Raw genomic sequence first — 23,949 nt, 5'->3', positions numbered from 1 at the left:
CGGGGTGGACGTAGCCCAAACTGGGTGAACCACGTATATCTGTGTCTCTCTTGTTTTGTGCATTTTCTGTGTTTATATTTCTGCAATATTTTATGTGTTCCATTGCTCCGTAATATATAATTTTCTAACAACTGGTATCAGATCCGAAGGTCTATTTGGCTGATAAACTTGCAGGAAAGAAGGGTTCTTGGTTCGAGTGGGAGCAATGGCGGAAGATGGTAAGTTTAGGTCGAGAAATTTAACGGCCAAAATTTCTCGCTGTGGAAGATGCAGATGGAAGATTATCTGTATCAGAAAGATCTATACCTACCATTGGGCGGAAAATCAAAGATGCCGACGGGTATGACAGACGAAGAATGGAACCTTCTCGATAGAAAGGCTCTCGGAACAATACGGTTGTGCCTTGCTGCGTCAGTGGCCTTCAACATTTCGAAGGAAACCACGACAGAGGGTTTGATTCAGGCGTTGTCAAAACTATATGAAAAACCCTCGGCCTAAAACAAGGTATTTCTTATGAAACGGTTATTTAATATGAAGATGTCGGAAGGTAGATCTGTTGCAGACCATTTAAATGATTTTAATACAGTTACAAGTCAGTTAAGTTCTGTAGGGGTAAACTTTGATGATGAAGTTAGAGGTCTGTTATTCTTGTGCTCATTACCAAAAAGTTGGAATGGTTTGGTAATGGCCATTAGTAACTCCATTTCTGGATCTAGTACTTTAAAGTTTGATGATGTTGTCGGTGCTATCCTTAGCGAGGAAATGCAACGGAAAAGCTCCGGTGAGACATCAGGAAATGCTTTGAGTGCAGAGTCTAGAGGAAGAAAAATGGAAAGAGGAAAGAGCTCAGGATATCGCAATAAATCAAGGAAAGGCAGATCCAAGTCCAAATCGGGGATAGTGTGCTGGAAATGTGGAAAGAAAGGACACCTAAAGAAAGACTATAGATCTCGTAAGGAAAAAGAAGGAGATGCACAACAAGAAAACAATCATGAAGAAAATGTGACAGGTGAGGTGTTACAAGATGCTTTGATTCTTTCTTTCGAAAATATTACTGATTCCTGGGTGGTAGATTCAGGGGCTTCATTCCATGCCACACCTGATAAGAAATACTTTCATGACTATGTTCAAGGAGATTTTGGACAAGTTCGTCTGGGTGATGATAAACCCTGTAAAATCGTTGGAATGGGTAAGGTTCTTGTAAAACAGTAGAGTGGAAACCAATGGCTATTAAAGGAGGTAAGGCATGTTCCAGATCTAAAGAAAAATCTGATTTCAACAGGGTAGTTAGGTGGTGAAGGTTGTGTGACAACTTTCACAGATAAAGCTTGGAAGGTCACCAAAGGAGCCCTGGTAATAGCAAAGGCGAAAATGTTGGTACATTGTATTTATGCAATGGTATTTCTAACTCTGTTAATGCTTTAACTTCCAAAGGAGCAGATGCAACATTATGGCATCATAGGCTCGGACACATGAGTGAAAAGGGGATGAAGATTCTTCACTCAAGGAATTTGTTGTCGGGTTTGAAGAATGTTGATTTGGACTTCTGTGAGAATTGCATTTATGGAAAACAGAAGAGAGTTAGAATTCTCAGAGTTGGGAAAGAAAAGAAGAATGAAAAATTAGAGCTTGTGCATACAGATGTATGGGGACCTGCTCAGGTATCATCTCTCGGTGGCTCTCGTTATTATGTTACTTTTATTGATGATGCAACTAGAAAAACTTGGATTTATTGTATTAAGAATAAATATGATGTATTTGATACTTTCAAGAAATGGAAAGCTTCGGTTGAGATTGAGACAGGAAAGAAATTGAAGTGTCTTAGATCAGACAATGGAGGTGAATATTGCAGCAAAGAGTTTGATAGGTACTGTTCAGAGCATGGAATTCGTAGAGAGAAGACAGTTCCAAGAACACCACAAGAAAATGGTGTGTCAGAAAGGATGAACAGAACAATCATGGAGCGTGCAAGGTGCATGAGATTGCATGCAGGATTGCCTTTACAGTTTTGGGCAGGTGCTGTAGATACTGCTGTTTATCTAATAAATAGAGGGCCTTCAAGTTCCTTGGATGGTGGTGTTCCAGAGGAAGCATGGACAGGTAAAAAGGTAAACTACTCTATTTTAAAGCCTTTTGGTTGTGAGGCCTTTGTCCATATTGATAAAGAAAATAGAACAAAGCTTGAGGCAAAGTCAAAGAAATGTACCTTTATTGGATATGGTGTTAATGATTTTGGTTATCGCTTATATGATTACGAAAATCACAAAATCATTAGGAGCAAAGATGTAATATTCAATGAAAAGTTCTTGTATAAGAATCAGTTGCAGGAAAAGAAACAGGAAAAGGAAAACAAGGAATATGCAGTTCTTGATGAAATTACTGAAAAAGTAAAGGTGCCTGAAAATAATAATAATCAACAACCACAACAACAACAACCACCACAACAACAACAGGCACCCCAAACACCTGAAAGTGGTGTTAGAAGATCTACCAGGATAAGTAGACCCCCTGAATGATACTCTCCTTCATTATATTATTTGTTGTTGACTGATTCCGGTGAACCCGAATCTTATGAAGAAGCAATGTAGGTTGAAAGCAAGAAGAAGTGGGAGGTAGCCATGGAAGAAGAGATGGACTCCTTAATGCATAAACAAACTTGGGATTTAGGCAGGTTGCCTGTAGGAAAAACTGCATTGAAGAATAAATGAGTTTACAGGCTGAAGGAAGAAGATGGAGGAAAACAGAGGTATAAAGATAGACTTATGGTGAAGGGGTTTTCACAGAAGAAAGGTATTGATTTTGATGAAATATTTTCTCCTGTTGTTAAAATGACTTCAATCAGAACTATTTTAAGTCTTGTAGCAGCTGAAGATTTGCATCTTGAGCAGTTAGATGTAAAGATAGCCTTTCTCCATGGGGATTTGGAGGAATAGATATATATGCAGCAGCCACAAGGATATGAGGTGAAAGGGAAGGAGAAAATAGTGTGTAGGTTGAAGAAGAGTTTGTATGGCTTAAAACAGGCTCCAAGGCAGTGGTATCTAAAATTTGACAAGTTTATGTCTGAACAAGGTTATACTAGATGTCACTCTGATCATTGTGTTTATTTGAAAAAGCAAAGTGAAGGCAGCTATATTATATTGTTATTGTATATAGATGACATGCTTGTTGAGGATCTAACATGCAGGAAATAAATGTGCTCAAAAGAAAATTGGCAAATTCTTTTGCAATGAAGAATTTGGGAGCTGCAAAACAAATCCTTGGTATGAGAATAACTAGAGATAGGAAAAATCGTAAATTAATATTGTCTCAGAGAGAGTACATACAAAAGGTGTTGAAAAGATTTAACATGCACAATGCAAAACCAGTTAGTACACCTTTTGCTAGCCATTTCAAACTTAGCAAGGAAATGTGCCCAAAGACCCAAGAAGACATGGATTATATGTCTAAAGTTCAATATGCATCAGCAGTTGGAAGTTTAATGTATGCAATGGTCTGCACAAGGCTCGATATTGCACATGCAGTGGGAGTTATAAGCATGTACATGAACAATCCAGGAAAGGAACATTGGATGGTAGTGAAATGGATTCTCAGATATTTGAAAGGTACCACAAATCAAGCATTATGCTTTGGTGGTTCAAACATCTCCCTACAAGGATATGTTGATGCAGATATGGTAGGTGACAGAGATAACAGGAGGAGCACTACAGGATATGTATTTACTGTTGGAGGAACAACTGTCAGTTGGGTTTCAAAAATCCAAAGTGTTGTTGCACTTTCAACAACAGAAGCAGAGTATGTTGCTGCTATAGAGGCTAGTAAAGAAATGATTTGGTTACAAAGGTTTATGGGTGAATTGGGTAAGGGGCATGATATGGGCACGTTATACAGTGATAGCCAAAGTGCCATTCATCTTGCAAAGAACTCAGCATTTCATTCCAGGACTAAACACATACATCTCAAGTACCATTTCATACGATGAGTGTTGGAAGATGGAGAGTTGAAGCTGGAAAAGATACACACTAGCCAGAATCCTGCAGATATGCTAACAAAAGTTGTAACCAGGGAGAAACTGAGAATATGCTCAGTTTCAATTGGTCTTCAAGGATGACGATGAAGATGAGGAACAACCAGGTCCAAAGAGGAGTCATTGTCCAGCAAATGGAGCAGCGGTGGAGTTTCTACAATCAGTCTCCAAGTGGGAGATTGTTGGGTGTGGAGCCTGATTATCTTCTATATTCAAAGGTATCGGCACATTGGACCCTAGTTCGAAATGGGGGCGGCAACGCCGCCTGTAAAATATTCGATGCAAGGGGGGGCGACTGCGACCTTTGGGAGCCCCCCCCGGCGGGGGGTTTCGGGGGCAACGCCCCCGAAGCTAAAAACAACTGTAAAATTGCCTTGTAAAAGTATAGTAATTTCTAGTCAATCTGAGCCGTTCATTAGGCGGATGATCTGACGGTAGAACTTATGTTTAGTTTAGGGTTTTTTCCCTAGAAGGCAACCCCTCTCTTTGTATGAGGGCATTGTATTTGAGGCTGTGTGATAGATGTGTATTCTGTGAGCGGGAAATAGAGAGGTGAGACTGTGAGAGAAAACAGAGGATATTACAGCGGATCTGCTGTAGGTTGTGTCTCTTCATTTTGCTGGATAATAGAAAGGAAGGACTGGCTGTTCGGGGTGGACGTAGCCCAAACTGGGTGAACCATGTATATCTGTGTCTCTCTTGTTTTGTGCGTTTTCTGTGTTTATATTTCTGCAATATTTTATGTGTTCCATTGCTCCGTAATATATACTTTTCTAACACGCAAGGTCCCAATCTTCAAATTTCATCGTGGGCATGCGGCCTAGAACCGATCCTTCAAACAAAATTCCATCTAGGAGAAATGGGGTTTGGAGTGCGCTCTTAACGACATCCAAATATTTGGGTACTTTCACTCTCCCTTTCCACGGAGGGACATACTTGGGTAGTTTTGCTTTAGCGCACACTAGCTGAATGTCTTCCTCCATTTCTTCATTTGCCTCGATTTCTTCTATGAATGCTTGGAGATCCTCCTCTTCATCATCTGTCTCAATATTAATAGTTTTTCCCTTGTCTTCCATAGATAGTTTATCGAACCGCGGATTTCACAGAGACATATGGACCAGTCCTGCTGCCTGTGGATCCTTTTTGGGCCTCGGCGTCTGGGGTGATTTAGGGATTTCTGGTGCATCCCCCACTGATGGCGTAGATCTCTGCACAACTCCCTTGGTTTTTGACATCATTCTGATTAGGAAATCCTGTGTCTCCTTCGACAATGTCTCAAACACTGAACTTGCTCTTAGAACCTCCAAATTTGTCAGGTCCATCCCCAATTGATAACGCAATAACTGAATTCTAAAAACACCAAGGGTTTTTCGGTGGAGAGCCACCTATGATTTATAGGCCTTTTTGAATTCAAATTCGACCGTTCCCCCCTTATTCGGCTCATTAATGCGAGATTGGTGGCAGTTAGTCCCAAATCTAGTTCTGACTTCATGTCTTAATTGCTAACCGCCTGCTCCTCATTGCCGTAAATTGGACATCTTGTCATGAATAGTGACTCCAATAGTCACTTCCCAACCTACCCGTGTGGCAGCGCAGCCCCTTGTGCGCGGACACGACCCGTGTGTCATATTGATCCTGTGCGCAACCTCCTTGTCGCGCAGCTCCTAGCCATACTCTTTTACAGTCCTGCGCTCTCTTTCAACTGCTTGGAGCGCTGAGACTGTGCTTCCTATGGATAGTCAGGTGGTCACACCACCGGTGCAAGGCTTCAAGTCACCTTCCAACCCGGTCCATGGGCCCTCCATAGTTACCCTCATGCCAGTCAACGCCTAGTGTTCTTCCTTAAGCGGTGCGCTCCCCTGGTTACTTTGTCTGATAAGGTGCAGTCGCAGCCATGGTAGCAGAGCCAGAAATTCTCAGCGACAATCTTCTAATGTGGTGGTATGGCTGCCCATATCTTTTCCTGTCCTCCTATCGACGTGACATGCTTGCGCGATTTTAATTTCCAATTTTCTGATTTCTGCATCCATTAACACACTTTTCTGCTTCAGTCATACCCGATATTCTTCGAGTTCACGAAGCTCAAGGTTTCCGAATGGATTCTTGAATATGCATATGTTCATCCTCGTGCGGCTGCATAATCCCTTCATTCTGGTCCTCGTGTGCTGTCCCCATTATGTTGCTCGTCATCTTCGGAATCATTCTCACGCTCAAGTTCTTGTGCATGGCCCTATAGGCCCATCGAATCGCTGGTACGTGCAGGTCCCAATCAGTTCGACCCGCCTGGTAAACACTATTCAGGATTATGCATACCTTCTTGAAAGCTTCTACATGGAATCTCTGTGGGGTGCGTAACTTTTCTTGCTGCTGCGTCTGATTCCAATTTTCGATCCTTAGTCTGGGGTGTGTTTGTGTGGACTGCACGACACACGCCTGCACCCATCGACACAGGTGGGTACGCAAGCTGCTTCGTCCTGGCTATTGTTGGGCTTCAAAATTGTCCTTATTCTCACTCCATTATTCAACAATATCTTCACATTTTACCTTCATGTCACCTCCATTCCACCTCCACATCATTACATTTACCTCATTATTGGGTTATAGCTATGCTTTTCCAAAGTTTATTAATTCTTAACATTTTAAAGTGGATTTATGGTTAAAATTTAGAAAATAATATGCTTATACTTATACCTAACAATTAGAATGAGTTTGTTGACATGTGTAGGTACAAAGGAAGCTTCCAGGGCATCTTTATGTGGCCTTGAATGATCAAATTCGAATTTGATAAGATAAGCCTCATGGAAAAGATCATGATCTCATAGAGAAGATCATGGACCTCATGGAGGAGATCATGGAGGATAGGGTTATGTGTCTAGATGGTTGAGAAATGTATGGAACTAAAGAGAGATTAGTGGATCATCATTATGAGTTTGTTATCTCATCCCATTGTATAAATAGGAGTACCTCCTCCATTCCAAAGGGAGGACTCTTGGAGCATGTGTCCAATTTATGATGGAATAGAATAAAGCTTCATTTTACATAAATTTCCATTATATAGTTTTAGATATAAATTGTGTTAATGTAGGATATGAATTTATGGAATAACTTGTCACTTTGCTCTTAGGAGAATTGAGCTCACTCTAAAAGGATCAAAGGAACATTTTATTTCATAATAGATCTTAATTCATTGCTTAGATGTTTGAGGATTTGTTTTTGATTGATGAATGAGTTTTAAATTAAAATCTTATCAGCATATGAGGGGATATCCAAGGGTCTAAGTTAGGCTCTCTCTCTCTCCATTTGATTTGCATGATAATTGAAATTCATTCTTTTGCTTTTATGTTTCAAGTCATTTCATTTCTTATTCTTATGAATGAATCTTAGTTTAGTTTGGATTAGTATATGAAGGGACAATCAATAGACTAAGTTAGTCTTTCTCTCTATTTGAATATGAACAACAATTAAAGTTCATTATCTTGTCTTTATTTTAAATTTCTAGTTTTATGTAATCAATGATTTCTTTTCAATCTATGATACTGTAGGGAAGGACAACAAGGACCTCTTTAATTAGGAGCCTCTTCCCTTGCATATTATGTTGAATCATAAATCATTTAGTTAGACATAGAGTTAGTTGCCTACTCCTGCATATATTTTGCGGGCATCATCACAAGCTTATGAGTTTCCCTGGTCGGTAATTTAATGAAAGCAATTTAAGCAAATAAATTACCCAACAACTGCCCTGCTCTCGTTCGATGCTGGGGGTTTCCAAACCGCAAGCTCATCCGCCATCTACATTCGTGCTAGTTTACAATGGTCTCCTGATGTGTACTCCACCATTGTGAGGGTGTTGCGTGCAGTGCCCATTCCATCACACCGTACCACTGCTGTTCCAGTACTGTGCCTTCAAATTTGTCCAGGAATTCATCCACCGATGTCACTCCATCATATGTTGGCAGTTCCCTTGCCTCTGTCGTCACGCAACACAGTGATCTAATCATCATGTTGCAATTCAGCGTTGTCACTTCGTGCAACCAGTTCTGCCAATGTTCTACTTCTTCGTCTGAATCCGAAGTATAGGAGCTGTCACGCTCCCACGAGATTCTCCCATCTGCAGTCAGGTTCACCTGATCTTGGTCTCGCACAGTTATCTGGTAAATACAATCCAGCTCATCGTCACACACTGGTTCAGTGTAGCGTGCTCCTTCGGCTGGGTCTAGCGGGACTACTACGCGTAGGGACTTTTTCTCGAATATCATCTTTCGCTTCTTCAGGTTGATGACTCCATTCATATTAGTGGCCCAGTCTATTCCTAGCAATGCGGGATAAGGATTGCTATCATCGAAAATCTCTAATACCTTAAAGTCCGTCTGTGTGCTCGCGCCTTAGACATCAATTGTTACCCCTTGTAACCTCCCCATGGGAAAAATCTTCTATTGGTTCGCCATTTGTAATTGAATAGGGGACCACTACAACGCGGGCTTGCCCATGCGTTCCCATGTTTGCTTCGGTAATACATTCGCATCCGAACCCAGGTCTAGGATTACCTAATCCATTTCATATTCGCCAATCTGCGCCGTTAATCTCATTTCCCTCTCGGTGCGCAATGCATTCTTTCCTAGTTTGCGGACTACGCGTGGTTCCCCTGACCCTGCACACCTGGTAATCAATTCCTGTAGTCACTTAACTTCCTTATTGTCGTGCAGTAGTTTCATGCATGTCTCCAAAAAGGTAGTGAGCATGGAAGGATACATTCCTCTATGGTTGATCCTTATTACCTGAAGTGGAGGCCTCTGCCAAGCACTTCATAGCTTCCATGAATGTCTCCTTTGTGCATTCTAAGTCAAACTCAGGTTCCTTTGTAGGAGCCTTGCGAACCCATGTATCTTCCTTGGGTTGCTTCCCCTTATCCTCCCCTGTGGTCGCACTGCTTTTGAGCATCATGTTCACATTTGGGTCTTCTTTGCGTGGTTTAGACCTCATAATTTGAATATCCTGAGTCGGGGGAGGCTGGAGTACCCCTTTCTCACGCATCTGTGCGATCAACGTAGGACAATTTATCATTTCATGATCAAGCTGAGCATAGTATGAGAAGGATGGTTGTTGGGTTGGTACAATCACGAGCGTATTGCCCTGGACCTCCACAATTGTAGCAAATTAACTGTCTATGACCCCTTCCTGGGTCCATTCCTTCTCGTCCTCGACGTCGCCCATGAATCCAGTGCGTGCCATCCCCGCAGCTGGGTCAAAGCCTAGGGTTTCTGTCTGCGTTCTATAGGCTGGGGTCCGGTCCATCATTAACTCGTAACTACGACAAGTGCGCTCGTCGTGGCCTACCAACTTGCAGAAATTACAAAACAGCTGCTCTGGAGTTTGTGTATACTTCTGCAACAAATGACAATTATCCGTTGTGCGTTTTCCTCCTATATGAAAGATCGTGCACCAAAGTGTGGGTGTCGCACTCAGCCCTGCCTGTGCCTTTGGTCTCAACGGCATTGGGCCTCCTCCTGCCAAGTAGTTCACGAATACTGGACAGTGATCCTTGTCATGGCCCTGGCCTTCGCATTTTATGAACCATACTTCCTCACATGCTTCTGGCCGTGGTGCCCTATCTTGCTTCAAGCTTTGCATTTCCAGGAAGATATTCTGTAGTTGCGCGTGGATTTGTTGAACTCCCAACCCAGGATCTTGTATCGGTGTTTCATGCAACCTCATCACCATTTCCAACGCTTTGGCCTGGGTTGAAAGCTTTTGTTGTGTCAGCACCATCCTCAGGTGTGGTGTCAGAGATGCCACAAAACCATGCTCAGTGTTGTGCATCCGTTAGCGTCATATTAGTCTCGCAGATCGTACTCTTCATCTGCTGATCTAGATCCTAGGGGGTCTCGCTCGGAAGCATCGCGATCTCTTTAAACCTGATGATCGACTGTGTCTCTGATTTCGATTGCTAAATTCTCTGTTCAACGTATTCTGGATCTATGTTATCCCTGCATTTGGGTGGTCATTAGAATGCTTGATATACCACATCAATGCGCGATCCTGCAGCGCGCTCAACAATGTGGCCTTCTTAATGTTGTCATCCACAACCCCTTGCGCTTCCCACACTACTCTTACCACGAACCAGAACTGGTCCGGATCCTCATTCCCTACTCCTCTGGATACGGGTAGCTTTATCGCGCTCGCCATGCTAAACTGCGGGGTTGGTGGAGGTGGAGTGGGTGGAGATGGAGGTGAAGGAGGTGAAGTGGGTGGTGGCATGGGTGGAGGTGGTAGTTGCGGAATGCGTCGCCTTATCAAACTGACTACACTTCTCAGAGATACCCAACGGAGCTCTTCCTTGCTCTCTCACGAAGGTGAAATTAAGGGACTGTTTCCTAATTCCCCGCTACCTTTATAGATCTTTCCACTCTGCGTCGTTCCAAACATTAATGTATTCACATAACCCGCTTTTCACATAACAACATCTTAATCTAGGTATTCAAAGATTTAATGTACTTACCTCGCAGTCCCTTGAGAAAATTTCATTCCGCTTCACTCACTGTAGCTCACGGTCATGTCTATCGCAAACTCAGTGATAAATCCTCCTATTATTCGTTCGAGCCAATGGTCCACAGCTCACGTGATCTTGTCTTCTGATGCCTCTAGTTTGCGCACTAATTCCAAAGTCCACACTATTGGTTGGTTGAGCTTAAACCTTCCCTAGCTGTCATCTAACCTCGCAATCCATTCATATAATTTAGAAGGAAAGGATGCGAAGAAAATCTCGTGGATTTCCGTATACATGTAGTGATCCAACCACCTTTTCTCGGATAGTTGCGGAGTTCTGTTTTCTTGTGTTGCGTACTCGTGAATCTTCTTGTCCAACCACTCTTCAATTTCCTTATTTGATGGGTTTTAGTGGCATGACATCAGACATCCCTTAGATAGATCCTGGTCCCGGCAATGGAACCATTTGTTGGCTATGTGGGGCCTGACCTAGGTTCAACAATGAGTTTAGCCAAGCAAATCCTAGTACTACTGGCCCTTTCTGCAACAGTCCGCGGAGCGTGGACTGAGGTCTCACCTGAAGTAGTATGGGAGGGTGTTGGAACTAGGTTTCTGCACCCTAGGGATGTCCTGATGAGGGTTTTGGAGGTTAGTGATCCTAATCTATGTGCTGCGCTACTTCGTGCTGCTTTCTATTCTTCGCAACCTGTGTGCACCTTTGTGAATACATCGTTATTTCGATTCGATCCTTACTGTGCTATTATGTTAGTGCTTTAACTTAGGTTGCGCGGGCCCAATATTTCTTATTACTTATTCAACTTTCAGATTAGTGCGTGTACTCGAAAAAAATATAAATGCATAAAGATAACCAGAACATAGAAATATAGATCTACAAGCAGATGCACAATATTCTGATTCAATCTTATCTTTATTAACACTCAAGTTTGGTTATAGACCCACCTCCGCACTGCACACTAAGCTGCAGGGGTCTGCGCACTCAGTTTCAGACTCTACCAAGCCTCTACGTAATCCACTGCAGAGACTCTACCTACTACTACGACCCAATATGCTTCAGATTCACTTCTATCTTCTAACCATGCCTTCGCATCTATCTATTATTTCTCTAAACTTCGACTCCCTTTACACTTAGAGCCTCGCTCTATTTATACAATCCCATGGTCTGTGAACCATGGGTAGGTCGACACACTTTACATTAAATTACATTATTTTAGGGCAGACAACCCTAGACTCTTGCGCTCCGCGCCCGAATTTCGCGGGGTCTTTACATTAAATTTGACCAAAACTCGGGCTTCAAGCCCCAAAAACATGCTATGGGGGGATTCGATGCCAAACATCCCATCCACATCACATCAAAAGCAAGAAAAGCTTGTGGCATCACATCATTTGCTCCAAAGTCAAGTCTCATAGCAACATTATCTCCTTACAATTCAACATAATCTAGCCAACCCCTAATCACTTAGATGAGTGGTCAATTTATAGGAGGATGAAGGAGGTTTTGTCATTAATGGTGACATTGAATGGCCTTCCATACTTAGAATTAGTTCCATGGAGGAAGGGATGAGAGGAAAGGATGCTCCTTAACTCATTCCTCATCCATTTTCGAGCTCATAGGAGTTGATAAGACAGGGAAACTTCTAGATGACTCCAAAAGATAAGCATATTCCCCAAACCCCAATTGAATATCGTTCATTCTCACCCAGCATAGGTGAAAGGAAGCCTAGGTGCTTTGCAGAGCACCCTAGCAGTGGACTTAACTGCTCTGTTGCGCATCTTCATAAGGGCTTACCTACGCTAGTCCCTCTAGAGGCAATTTCTGGATGTCTTCAAGTCATGAAACTGTCTGGGAAGGAGGCATTCAAAGGGTTGACTTGTTTAGGGAATGAAACAACTGATTTTATGGTTTGATGAGTCCTAAATCACTAATCTGAATGTTGGAATTTTATGTGCCCAAATGGATCTTTAACAGGGAGGCCCTAAATAAATTGTATCATCATACTTCTGTGCAGAGAAGAATGTTACTAGAAAATCAATTGAGGTCATATTAGATGAAGAAGGGAGAACCGATTGACACCTTCCTCGGAGGAATAAATGATATTTGAGATCAGTTGATTGCTATAGAAGCCACGCTAGATCAAAAATTGATGGTGAGGACAACCCTGAATGCTGTCTCAAAAGACTGGGAAGTATTTGTCTAGAGTATATTGGGTAGAGGGACACTTCCACCTTGGGATGAGATGTGGGTGACTCTTCACTAAGAAGAGATCAGACGATAGTCAAAGGTGGGAAGCAACAACAAAGGGATCAGAGTCAAGCAAGAGGAGGAGGATGTTTCCCTAGCATTTGAGGGAAAGTAAGAAAAATGAAAGAAGAAGGATCTCTCCAAGATTAAGTGCTTCCACTGTGGAGAGCTGGGTCATTATGCGACCCAGTGTCCAAGGAAGAAAAGTAAGGGAGAGTCTTCTGAGACTAAGGCAGCGCCAGCAAGGGCAGAGAAGGAAGTGTTGACAGAGGATGAATGTGCCACGAGTGCACACATGCCACTTGAGCGGAAGTGGGGAGACATCGAGCTATATTTAGATGGACTATAGGCGATGAGGGGAAGGATCCTCGAGGTACCCAGCCTCTTGGATTAGACCTTGCTACGGGCGCCTCGAAGAGGAGTAGCAAGACTAGCTGATGTGGGTAGAGATGGATGCAGATGGAGCGACAGAGAGAGTTACAGTGCAGGAGTCCTAGGATAACGCGAGGCTAGCATGCTACAGCAGTGCTAGGGGCACTGGAGTGTTGCACCAGTGCATGATGGCATAGAGAGGGGTGCAATGGTGTGAGATGCAAGGAGTTGTTGCAACAGCGCAGAGGTCAGAGAGGGAGCACTTGTCAGCAGAAAAGGGACCTTCATTATCAGGAGGGTCTCTAGCCCAACAGAGAGGTCAGAGTTGGGAGATCAATTACTTACTTCTCAGTAACTAAGTTGCAGTGCAGCAGTGGGCAGCACGTTGCAGCATGATGAGAGGGGATGCCGTGCAGATGCAACAGTGGCAGTGGCAGAGCCATGGGTAGTAGCACGGATGCAGAGGGAGTTGTCGTATAGATGCAGTAGTGGTAGTGGTAGAACCATGGAAAACAGTACAAGATACAAAAGTGTAGAGGATGGTGGGTAGCAGGCCTAGCATCAGCATAGGGACTGATGCCGGATGATTAGATTAATACTGAGTGAGGAGTATTGCTAGAGCATAGTCCTCGCTAAGAGGGAGTGTTGATTTGTTCTAGCATCAGATGTGCTCTAGCCACAAAATTTGGTGGAGAGGTTGGGGCACACGAGATCTCCAATACCCATAAAGGGTTTGGGTAGATTCTAAACAATTTAGGAGATATTAAAATAATTAATATTTTTAATGGAGTCCCTAAGTCTAAACTTAGGGAAATTAAAATATTAATGTGGATTAATATAAAACTGTGTTAGAATGGTGCAAAAGATATGGATCAAGCCAGATCTAATATTAGATGTTGGGCATGGAATCCTCCCAAGGCATGTTTTGGGGCTCAAAGCCCAAGTTTTGACTTAATCTTGTTGTAACGACTTCGCGAATTGCAGGCAAAGAGTGAAAAATGTATGATAGAGTCACATGGTTGTTCGCCCTAGTCTTGTAATGTAATGTCGGCCTATCCATGGTCCATAGACTATGGGATTGTATAAATAGAGCGAGGCTTTAAGAGTAAAAGAACTAACTAAGTAATAGGTAGCGAAGTAGAAGAACAGAGCAAGAGTCTAAGTGTGTCTTGGGTCGTAGAATAGGAGAAGGCTCTGTAGCTGAGTGCGTAGAGGCCTAGTAGTCTGCAGTTGAGTGCATGGACCCCTGCAGATAAGTGCATAGGGTGGAGTCGAGTCTGTAACCGAGGAAGAAAATAATAAAGAGAAGTTTTATCTTAATTCTGTGTATTTGTTCTTGGATTATTACATGTTTGATATAAATTGCAAGTATACTGTTTATTTACTACGCGCACCTGTATGAATGATTATTATTGTTACGTATAACTTAAAACATGCATAAGCTAAGTTAATCAAACTAACAATGGAATACTAGTAAATGTTGGGTGTGGAGCCTGATTATCTTCTGTATTCAAATGTCTCAGCCGGATGTATACCCCAGGAAGACTGTACACCCCTCCATGCGGGGGGGGGGGGTGCGGGGGGGACTTTTCCCCTCCGCGGGGGTCTTGGGGGGCCAACGCCCCGAAGCTAAAAATAGATGTAAAATTTCCTTTTAAAAGTCTAGTAATTTATAGTCAATCTGGACCGCTCATTAGGCGGATGATCTGATGGTAGAAGTTATGTTTAATTTAGGGTTTTTTCCCTAGAAGGCAACCCCTCACTATATATGAGGGAATTTTATTGCGTTTATGCACATCTGTATTCTGAGTGAGGAAGAGAGAGGAGATTGAGAGCGAAGAGGGTGTTACAGCGGATTTGCTGTAGGTCGTATCTCTTCAGCTTGCTGGATAATATAATAAAGAAGGACTGGTTGTTTCTCCGTGGATGTAGCCCAAATTGGGTGAACCACGTATATCTGTGTCTCTCTTGTTTTATGTGTTTTCTGTGTTTATATTTCTGCAATATTTTATGTGTTCCATTGCTCTGTAATATATAATTTTCTAACAGTAAAAGATTGGGTAATAACAGTGTTCAGCCCCCGAGTAAGGCTGCGTGGAGGCATCATCTGAGGATGCGGGGTATGGGTAAGTGCGCGTAGCGATGTGCACGCAGGGTCGAACCGCAGACAACTTGAACTCATCAGACATCTCCAGGGTGTGGAAACCTGGTTCTAGCACCCTCCCATACTACTTCGGGTGAGACCTCAGCCCGCGCTCCATGGACTGTTGCCGAAAGGGCTAGTAGTACCGGGATTTGTTTGGCTAAATCACCTCTGAACTTGGGTCAGGCCCGAACAAGCCAACAAATGGTTCCATTGCTGGGACCAAGATCTGCATAAGAGATGTCTGATGTTGTGTCGCTGGAATCTGACAAAGAAAGAAATTGAAGAGTGGTTGGATAGAAAGATTCACGAGTTTGTGGCGCAGGAAAATAGGAATCTGCGAGTATCGAAGGAACAATGGTTAGAGCGCTACTTATATACGAAAATTCATGAAATTTTCTTTGCATTCTTCCCATTTGAGTTGTGGATTGTGAAGCTAGCAGACAATCAAGGAAGGTATAGGCTTGACAAACCTATTGTGTTGACTCCAGAGTTGGTGTGCAGACTAGAAGCATCATAAGATAAGATCGCAAGCGCTGTGGACCATTGGCTTGATCGAATTATAGGAGGGTTTATCACCGAGTTTGTGGTAGATACTTCAGTCAGCTACAGCGAGGTAGAACGATGCTTCCTTAAAGGACCGTGAGGTAAGTACGTTAAATCTTTAAACACTTGGATTAAAATGCCACTGTGTGAAAAGTGGGTTATGCGAATAAATTAATGTTTGGGGCTACGCGAAGTGGGAGGATCTATATAAATGAAGGTAGTGAAGAGATAGAAACTAGCTCCTTGATTTCGCCTCGGTGAGAAAGCGAGGAAGAGCTTGCGAAGGTTTCACCAAGAAGTGCACATACCACCCCCACCCACACCACCACCAGTTTCACCCTCTTCACCCCCATCTCCACCCACACCACCTCCACCACCACCACAGTTCAATATGGTGAGCGCAATAAAGTTTTCGGTGTTCAAAGGAGTAGGGAACGAAGATCCAGACCAATTTTGGTTCGTGGTAAAGGCTGTATGGGAAGCACAAGGAGTCATGGATGACAACATAAAGAAGGAAACACTGGTAAGCGCATTTCAGGATCATGCACTGACGTGGTACATTAATCATTCCAATGACAATCCAAATGCAGGGATCGCGGATATCCAAGCTGCGCTAAACAGGGAATTTAGCAGGCCAAAATCAGAGACACAGTCGATTATCGGGTTTAAGGAAATCGCGATGCTTCTAGGCGAGACCCCCTAGGAGCTGGATCAGAGATTGAAGGGTATGATTCGCGAAGCCAACATGACCTTGACGGATGGGCAGCACTGTGCATGGTTTGTAGCGTCACTAATGCCACATCTAAGGACTGCGCTATCACAACAGAAGATATCTACTCAGGCCGAAGCTTTGGAGATCGGAAAGAGACTTTACGAGACGCCGATACAAGATCCTAGTCTGGGAGTACAACAGATCCACGCGCAGTTGAAAAATCTGTGTCTGGAGATGTAGAGTTTGAAGCAAGACAGGACAACTCCCCCAGAAGCGCGCAAGGAGGTATGGTGCATAAAGTGCAAAGGCCAGGGACATGACAAGGACCATTGTCCAGTTTTCAAGAACTATCTGGTGAGAGGAGGACCAATGCCATTAAGACCAAAGGCACAAGCAGGACCGAGTGCAGCGCCTGCATTATGGTGCGCAATTTGTCAGATAGGAGGGAAGCATGGTACATATAACTGCCACCTATTACAGAAATATACATAGATGTCCCAACAGTTGTTTTATAGCTTCTGCAGATCAGTAGGACATGATGAGCGCACCTGTAGAAGTTATGAACTGATGATGGATCAGACTCCTAGCTATAGAGTTTAGGCCAAAACATGAGCCCTCGATCAAAATGCAAGGATGGAACGCATTGGATTTCAGGGGCGCGGAGGAGGTCGAGGTGGAATGGGACCATGAAGGGGTCGAAGACAGCTGATTTGTTACAATTGTGGAGGGCTAGGGCATTATGCCCACGATTGTACAAATATGACGAGAGAATCATGTTTATATTGTACCCAGTTTGATCATGAGATGGAGGACTGCCCCACACTGATAGTGAGGTTGCACGATAAAGGAACACTCTAGCCTCCCCCGACTCAAAACCTACAAATGATGAGGTCTGAGCCGCGCGAAGAGGACCCGAATGTAAACGTCGTGCTCCGAAGCAGTATCACGACAGGAGATGACAAGGACAAGCAGCCTGAAGAAAGTGCCTGGGTTCGCAAGGCTCCAACAAAGGAACCAGACTTCGATTTGGAGCGCGTTAAGGAAACATTCATGGAAGCTAAGAGGAGCTCACAGAGGCCTCCACTTTAGGTAGTAAAGACAAACTAGAACATGATATGGACACATCAATGTTTACTAGCTTTCTGGAGACATGCATGAAGCTGCTGCGTTACAGCAAGGCTGTGAAGGGACTGCAAGAAATCATCACTAGGTGCGCTAGGCCAGGAGAACTGCGCATAGTCCGGAAGCTCGGGAAGCACACAACACGAACGGGAAGGGAGATGAGATTGACTGCGTAAATCAAGGAATATGAAATGGATCAAGTGATTTTGGATTTAGGATCAGACGCGAACGTCTTGCCAAAGCATGCATGGGAGCATATGGGTAGGCCCGCGTTGCAATGGTATCCTATTCAATTGCGAATGGCAAACCAAAAAAAGATCCTACTGATGAGAATATTGCAGGGAATAATCATAGATATCAAAGGTGCAAGTGCGCTTGTAGATTTCAAAGTGATAGAGATTGTTGATGACAACAATCCCTATACTACGCTACTAGGAATAGATTGGGCCACTGATATGAATGGAGTAATAAATCTAAAGAAGCACAAGATGATTTTTGATAAAAAGTCACTATGTGTAGTGGTACCTTTAGACCCTGTGGAAGTATCACGCTACATAGAGCCAGTGCGCGACGATGATCTAGACTGTATTTACAAGATAACTGCTCGGGAGCAGGACTAGGTAAATCCAACAGTGGATGGCAGGATTTCGTGGGAGTGCGAAAGCTCTTGCACATCAGATTCGGACGAGGAAATAGAATGATGGCAGAACCAGTTACACGAGGTAACCACGCTCAATTGCAATATGATGATAAGATCACTGCGCTGTGTGACAACAGAGGTAAGGGATCTGCCTATGTATGACGGGTTGAGCGAGGTGGATGATTTCCTGAAAAAGTTTGAAAGAGAATTACCGGAAAAACAACGTTTTGACGCTCTGAAATGGCATTGTGCGCTATGCCCACAAAATGGTGGGATACGCATCACAAAAGTTTTGAGGACTGATGTGAATCCAAAAGGATGATGCTCATATGGTTTGGAAAGCCTCAGATGTGGATGGAAGCTGGGTATGATGGACAAAACAGCCTACATGCCCACCTCTCCCGATGGGTACAGGCATATGGTATGCAACCTGCACGAACGCACACCATCCTCACGACAGGAAACAGGACCAACAAACAGGAGAGGGAAAGAAGATGGTGCGAACAACAAAGTAGGATAAGACCAAGCGCACCACAGATTATCTGTGTGGAAGCCTTTGACAAAGTATGCAAAGTACTGGACACGGTTCACCATGTGACACACACTGACAGGGATCTGTGCGTACCAGCGGTTCTATAGGCTTATAGGACCATGTGCAAAACCCTGGCCGCACGGACACTTCCGACGCTGAAGTATGAAGCATATGCTGTAATCCCTATGGAGCAGGCAAAGCCTAGTCCGCACATGACAACGCCCGTAGATACAATGGTTCACGAAACCCGAAAAGAAGTGTTACACAGTAATTTGTCACTGTCTTCACTCCAGTCGTCCTACTGTGTCATGTGTCCAAATCATACATGCTCATGTTAGACAAATGCTCTCTGATGTTGCCAAATGACCCACTTTTCCAAAGGTTTCTGCCTCATCGCGTCTGTTGGCCAAACAAACGCGCTGAAGGGCGCTCCAAAACAGCCCATAAGCACTGCCAGCGCAGAAGTACACGTGATTCCCGTGCTGGTCGAATTTCATGTGCCAGCGCAGCTGTCATTTGTAGTTTCCCGCGATGACCTGACTATATCTGTTATGCAATAGCGATGTGAGCGCGAAAGACCAGTTATGTTCCCGCGATGATCCAGTTTGGGCAAATTTGTTCCAACAGTCGGCCTTCCAGATGACTCCAGACCTGGTTGTTGGCCTTGTTTATGTCGCCCTCCTTTCTCTAGCATGGTTGTTCCATCATTTGTGCTACCTTCCTTGGAGATAAGCTCATCCTCCCACCTTTCATGGAGACTCCTTCTCCCATTTAAACCCTCACCATTGCTATGCATGGCTAGCTTTTTTGGAGTTCTTAATCTTTGGAGTGGTTGCTGATAGTGCTTGTGAGTTTGCTAGATAGCTGGTGTGAGTGTGACAAGTGTGGGAGTGTTGATAGCTTGAGGAAGGTTGTGAAGTGCCCTTGATCTTGTGTAAAAACTTGTGAGTGAGAGAGACTTGTGTATTGGGAGATCCATATTCAAGAGTGAATGCTTGAGGAACATGCTGGTTGGATCCCTCTGAGAAGGCTTGTGACGTCAAGACTTTGGTTGTAAGCTTACTCTTATTTCATAATTAATGCAATCAATGATGTTTTCCTATGCCTTGTATGTAGTGTACTTGATAGCTCATGACTTCTTGACTTTGTGAGTAAATAGATTATTGTTGTTCCAGTTACGTGCTTTGTTGTATTTCCTTTGCATTGTTTCAGGTTGATCACTCATTAAGAGAAGGAAGTGGAAGCTGGAGCAGCGCAACGGAACTCCATCGACCACCGGTTGAGGTAGGCCTCCAACTATGACTGTTTAAGGAAAGCTATTGTTGATCTGTCCTTGTTTGTGACTAGACCCACTCTAGGGCTACAGGGGTTGCCTCTGTCCGCAGAGGGAACACTTTCCTGCATCACAAGAAGGAATCACATAGCCGCAAGAGACAGAACACATGAGACTTGAGGAAGAAATCCAACAAGGCAACTGTAGACTTCGTGAACTTGAAAAAGAAAGGGTACGGTTAAGAAAGAAAAGTGCTTTGATGGACGCAGAGGTCAAGAAGCTGGAAGACGAGATAAATGAAGAGTTTCTTGCCTAGAAAACTAGGATGATAAGACAAGGTGCGTACGATCATGCTGACAAGTTTGAAAACTATTTCTGTGAATTGGTTAGTCTGATTCCTTGGCTTGGACCGCATATTGCTAAGCTAGTGACCAAGGTAGTGCGTTGCAAATGAGGAAGTGCACAACCATAGGAGGTAGGGATTCTCCAAGAAACGTGATAGAGGACATAATGGTGCTCTACACGGGTGGTGCGACCACCTAAGTAGCCAAGAAAAGGACAGTCTTAGCACTCCAGGCAGTTGGAAGGGAGCGCGGGACTATAAACTATTCTGCCTGGGAGTTGCACGATGTTGGAGATGCACGCAGAAGCAGAGAGTCACAAGGTCCACAACCGCGCACAGGGGACTGCGCTGCCACGCGGATTGGCCAGAAAGTGACCATTGAAGTCACTGTTCACGATGGGATGATTGACTTGAGGCCAAATGGAGCGGGCAGCGAACATTTAAGACACGATTTATGGGCAAGATTTGGGAAAATCTGCCACCAAGAAAGCATTAATGACCTGGAATTTGGGGGAACGGTTGAATTCAAATTCAAAAGGCACTATAAAATGCAAAGGGCTGCCCAACAAACAACACTTGGTCATTTGAGAATTGAGCATTTAAGCAGAGCCCTGAGCATTGTGAGCCGAGCGTTGATTGAGCCCCTGAATTCGCGAGTAACAAATTATAGCCCACATACGATGACAACAAGTAAGGATGGTCTAGGAACAGAAGAGGTAACCACCGACGAGGCCGCGCAGACCCCAATTATGGAGGATATTCCCAAAGGTGCCGGGGTTGTGGCAGAGATCCCCAAATCACCGCGTATGCCAAGACCCAAGAAGGATAAATAGGCAATGGCTCCAGTACGCGTGTCCCTGAGGAACCCGCTGTGCAACAAACTATCAATGGAAGAGAAGGGGAAAGCTGTCACGATAGAAACAGATGAGGAGGAAGAAGATTTGCAGGCCCTTATCATCGCAGAGGAAGAAGACGAAGGCATGGAGGAGGATATTCAACCTACACGCGCTGCAAAAAAAACTACCCGCATATGTCCCCCCACGAAAAGGGAAGGCCAAAGTGCCCAAGGACCTGGATGAAACCAAGAGTTCACTCCAGACCCCGCTCCTCCCAGATGACATTGTGTTTGAAGGCACACACTTGGGCCGTGTTCCAACCATGAAGTTTGAAGATTGGGACCTCGCTGACTGCGAGAAGTTCCCCACCTAGAGATCGGGAATCTCATGAAGCAGAATAGCGCAGGGGTGGTGACAACGTTAGAGCCGCGGAAGTGGTTGTGCGGAGTGGAAAAGGCCGGGTTACTGAACTTGCTATGGGTGTCACATTTCCATCGCGCCCCAATAGCCATTTTCGTCATCAGGCAGCTGCTCTGCCTAGTGCATGATGGGTATCTATGGCTGGAGGAGCCTATCCCCATCACGGTAGACCTAATCCATCGCATTTCCCAGCTACCATACAAAGGAAAGGACCCCGCGACCATATCAGAAGGGAAGGGTAGTGATTTGGCCCTCGCGGAGGCCATGAAGACAAAGTACAAACTGGAGAAGAAGAAGAGGGGCTATGCTATCTCCAGCATCAAGGACAAAGTGATACGCATAGCTACCCAAATCCTGGCCCGTAAATTCATGTGAAAGTGTCGTGCAGATGAGGTATCTGCACTGGTGATTGCACTGGCCAAGCAATGCGCAGAGGGGGTCCAGTTTAACTGGTCTGAATTTCTTTGCGTATAATTTTTGAAGAATTGTCGCGAAGCCCAGGAATAGGGTAAAACCTTCTACTATGCGTGGTTGTTACTATCCATAGTGCTCATAGCAGGGGAACTGCTAGAGGGCAGTCAATTCCCCAACATTGATGGAGAATTACCAGAGGCCACGAAGTACGCTTTGCTCTAGGCCACGAAGGACACGAAAAGGATACGCGACAGCAAGATCTTCTGGGTGCTCATGGAGATGAACATCTGGATGTGGATCAACTAGAAGCCGCGCTTGTCACCCACGGTGTATAACAGTCTGCAGAGTTTTGTAGACTTTAAGGCTGATATGCATAACATATTTATCAGGGCACACAAGGATCCAACGAAGCAGTGGATGAAGCTACCTTTTGTAGCCACTGACGACACCATTTCAATGTCTTGGAGGCATGGCCCCTGGAATGGTGCGTCCCTGATCTTGCCGAACTCAAGAAGGCGGCAGCATAGAAGAAGAAGGACGATGCCAAGCTGCGCGTCACACAGTTGGCTGAGAAAAGACGGAAGGAAACAACAACAGCTGAGGTAAGGGCAACATGGGAAGTGGCACAGAAAGCCGTCGAACAGAAAAAGGCCATAGAAGTAGCATAGGTGGCAGAGGAAGCAATCGCGAAGGCGGACGAGGGCTAAGTAATGCCGTCGTAGGGGCAGGAGACAAAGGAAACAGAAACAACAGAAGGAAGCGTGGACCCAGGGATGACATCCACACAGTTGAAGCACCCACACACAACAGAGAGAGCAGGACTGAGGAAGAAGGTCAAGGCCTCGAAGTTGGCCATTGACCCGATCACCCTAACCGAGGGTGATCTCCATGACATCGGCGAGACAGTGCGTGATGTCACCAATGAGGCTCTTTAGGATTTTATGCAGGAGCACCAGACTGTGTTGGGGGCCCTTAAGGCGCAGTTGCAAGAGTTACAGGTACGTCCCCCTTAGGCGGGTAGCCTTTCAACCCACCTCACAACAGGATCCTCGGCAGCAGAGCAGATGCTGCGTGCACGGACGACAAACACAATAGTGTTGCTAGAAGGGGTCCTAGTAGCAGCGAATGAGGCCGATAGATTTTTGGTGAGCCTGATGAAAGGCCTTAGCCTTAATCTGTCTATCCTTCTATGTGAGACACTGTATCTGCTACAGGATCAGATAATGGCAGAGCTACGCGCTAGGGAGAACCACGCAATCCAAATCCTCAGCGAGCAAAAGATAAACATGGAACAACTCAGCTTGCAGCATGATGAATTGGTGTCGCAAAATCAACTATTGGTACAGGTGGTAGACGACGCTTGCCGACGTGTCTCGGAGCTGGCCATCCCAACAAACCTACCAGTAGAGGTGCGGATCCATAGGTTAGCTACAGGAGTCTGCGAGGCCAGGGAAGAAACAACCAAGGTTCAGCTGCAGTTAAATCTTCAGATTGTCGAACCGTGGTTAAAGGCGCAGCCATCCACTCCCCCGAAAGTCAAAGAACAGCATGCTAGTGCTATTACAACGGGATTGGAGGAAATTGGAGGTGCAGTTCGAGACTGCACCAGCATGTTGGAGGAAGCACTTGAGGTACTCACCACTCTGCAGGAGGACCCCAACATCCAACGCTTGGATACAGAAGCACAAGAACTCCAACAACAATACGACAGTGTCCGAGGAACTGCGCAGATAGTGGTCCTCACCCAGAGGCTTGTGAGGATGCAACAAGCTAAAGAACTAAAGGAACAAGTGGATGCAGTGCACCATAAGGAGGCAGTTCTCAAA

This window comes from Pinus tabuliformis, chromosome 4_1 (assembly GCF_031772625.1).
Source record: "Pinus tabuliformis cultivar Carrire ecotype Pingquan chromosome 4_1, CPIR1, whole genome shotgun sequence".
NCBI lineage: Eukaryota > Viridiplantae > Streptophyta > Pinopsida > Pinales > Pinaceae > Pinus > Pinus tabuliformis.
This window is presented reverse-complemented; position numbering follows the sequence as displayed.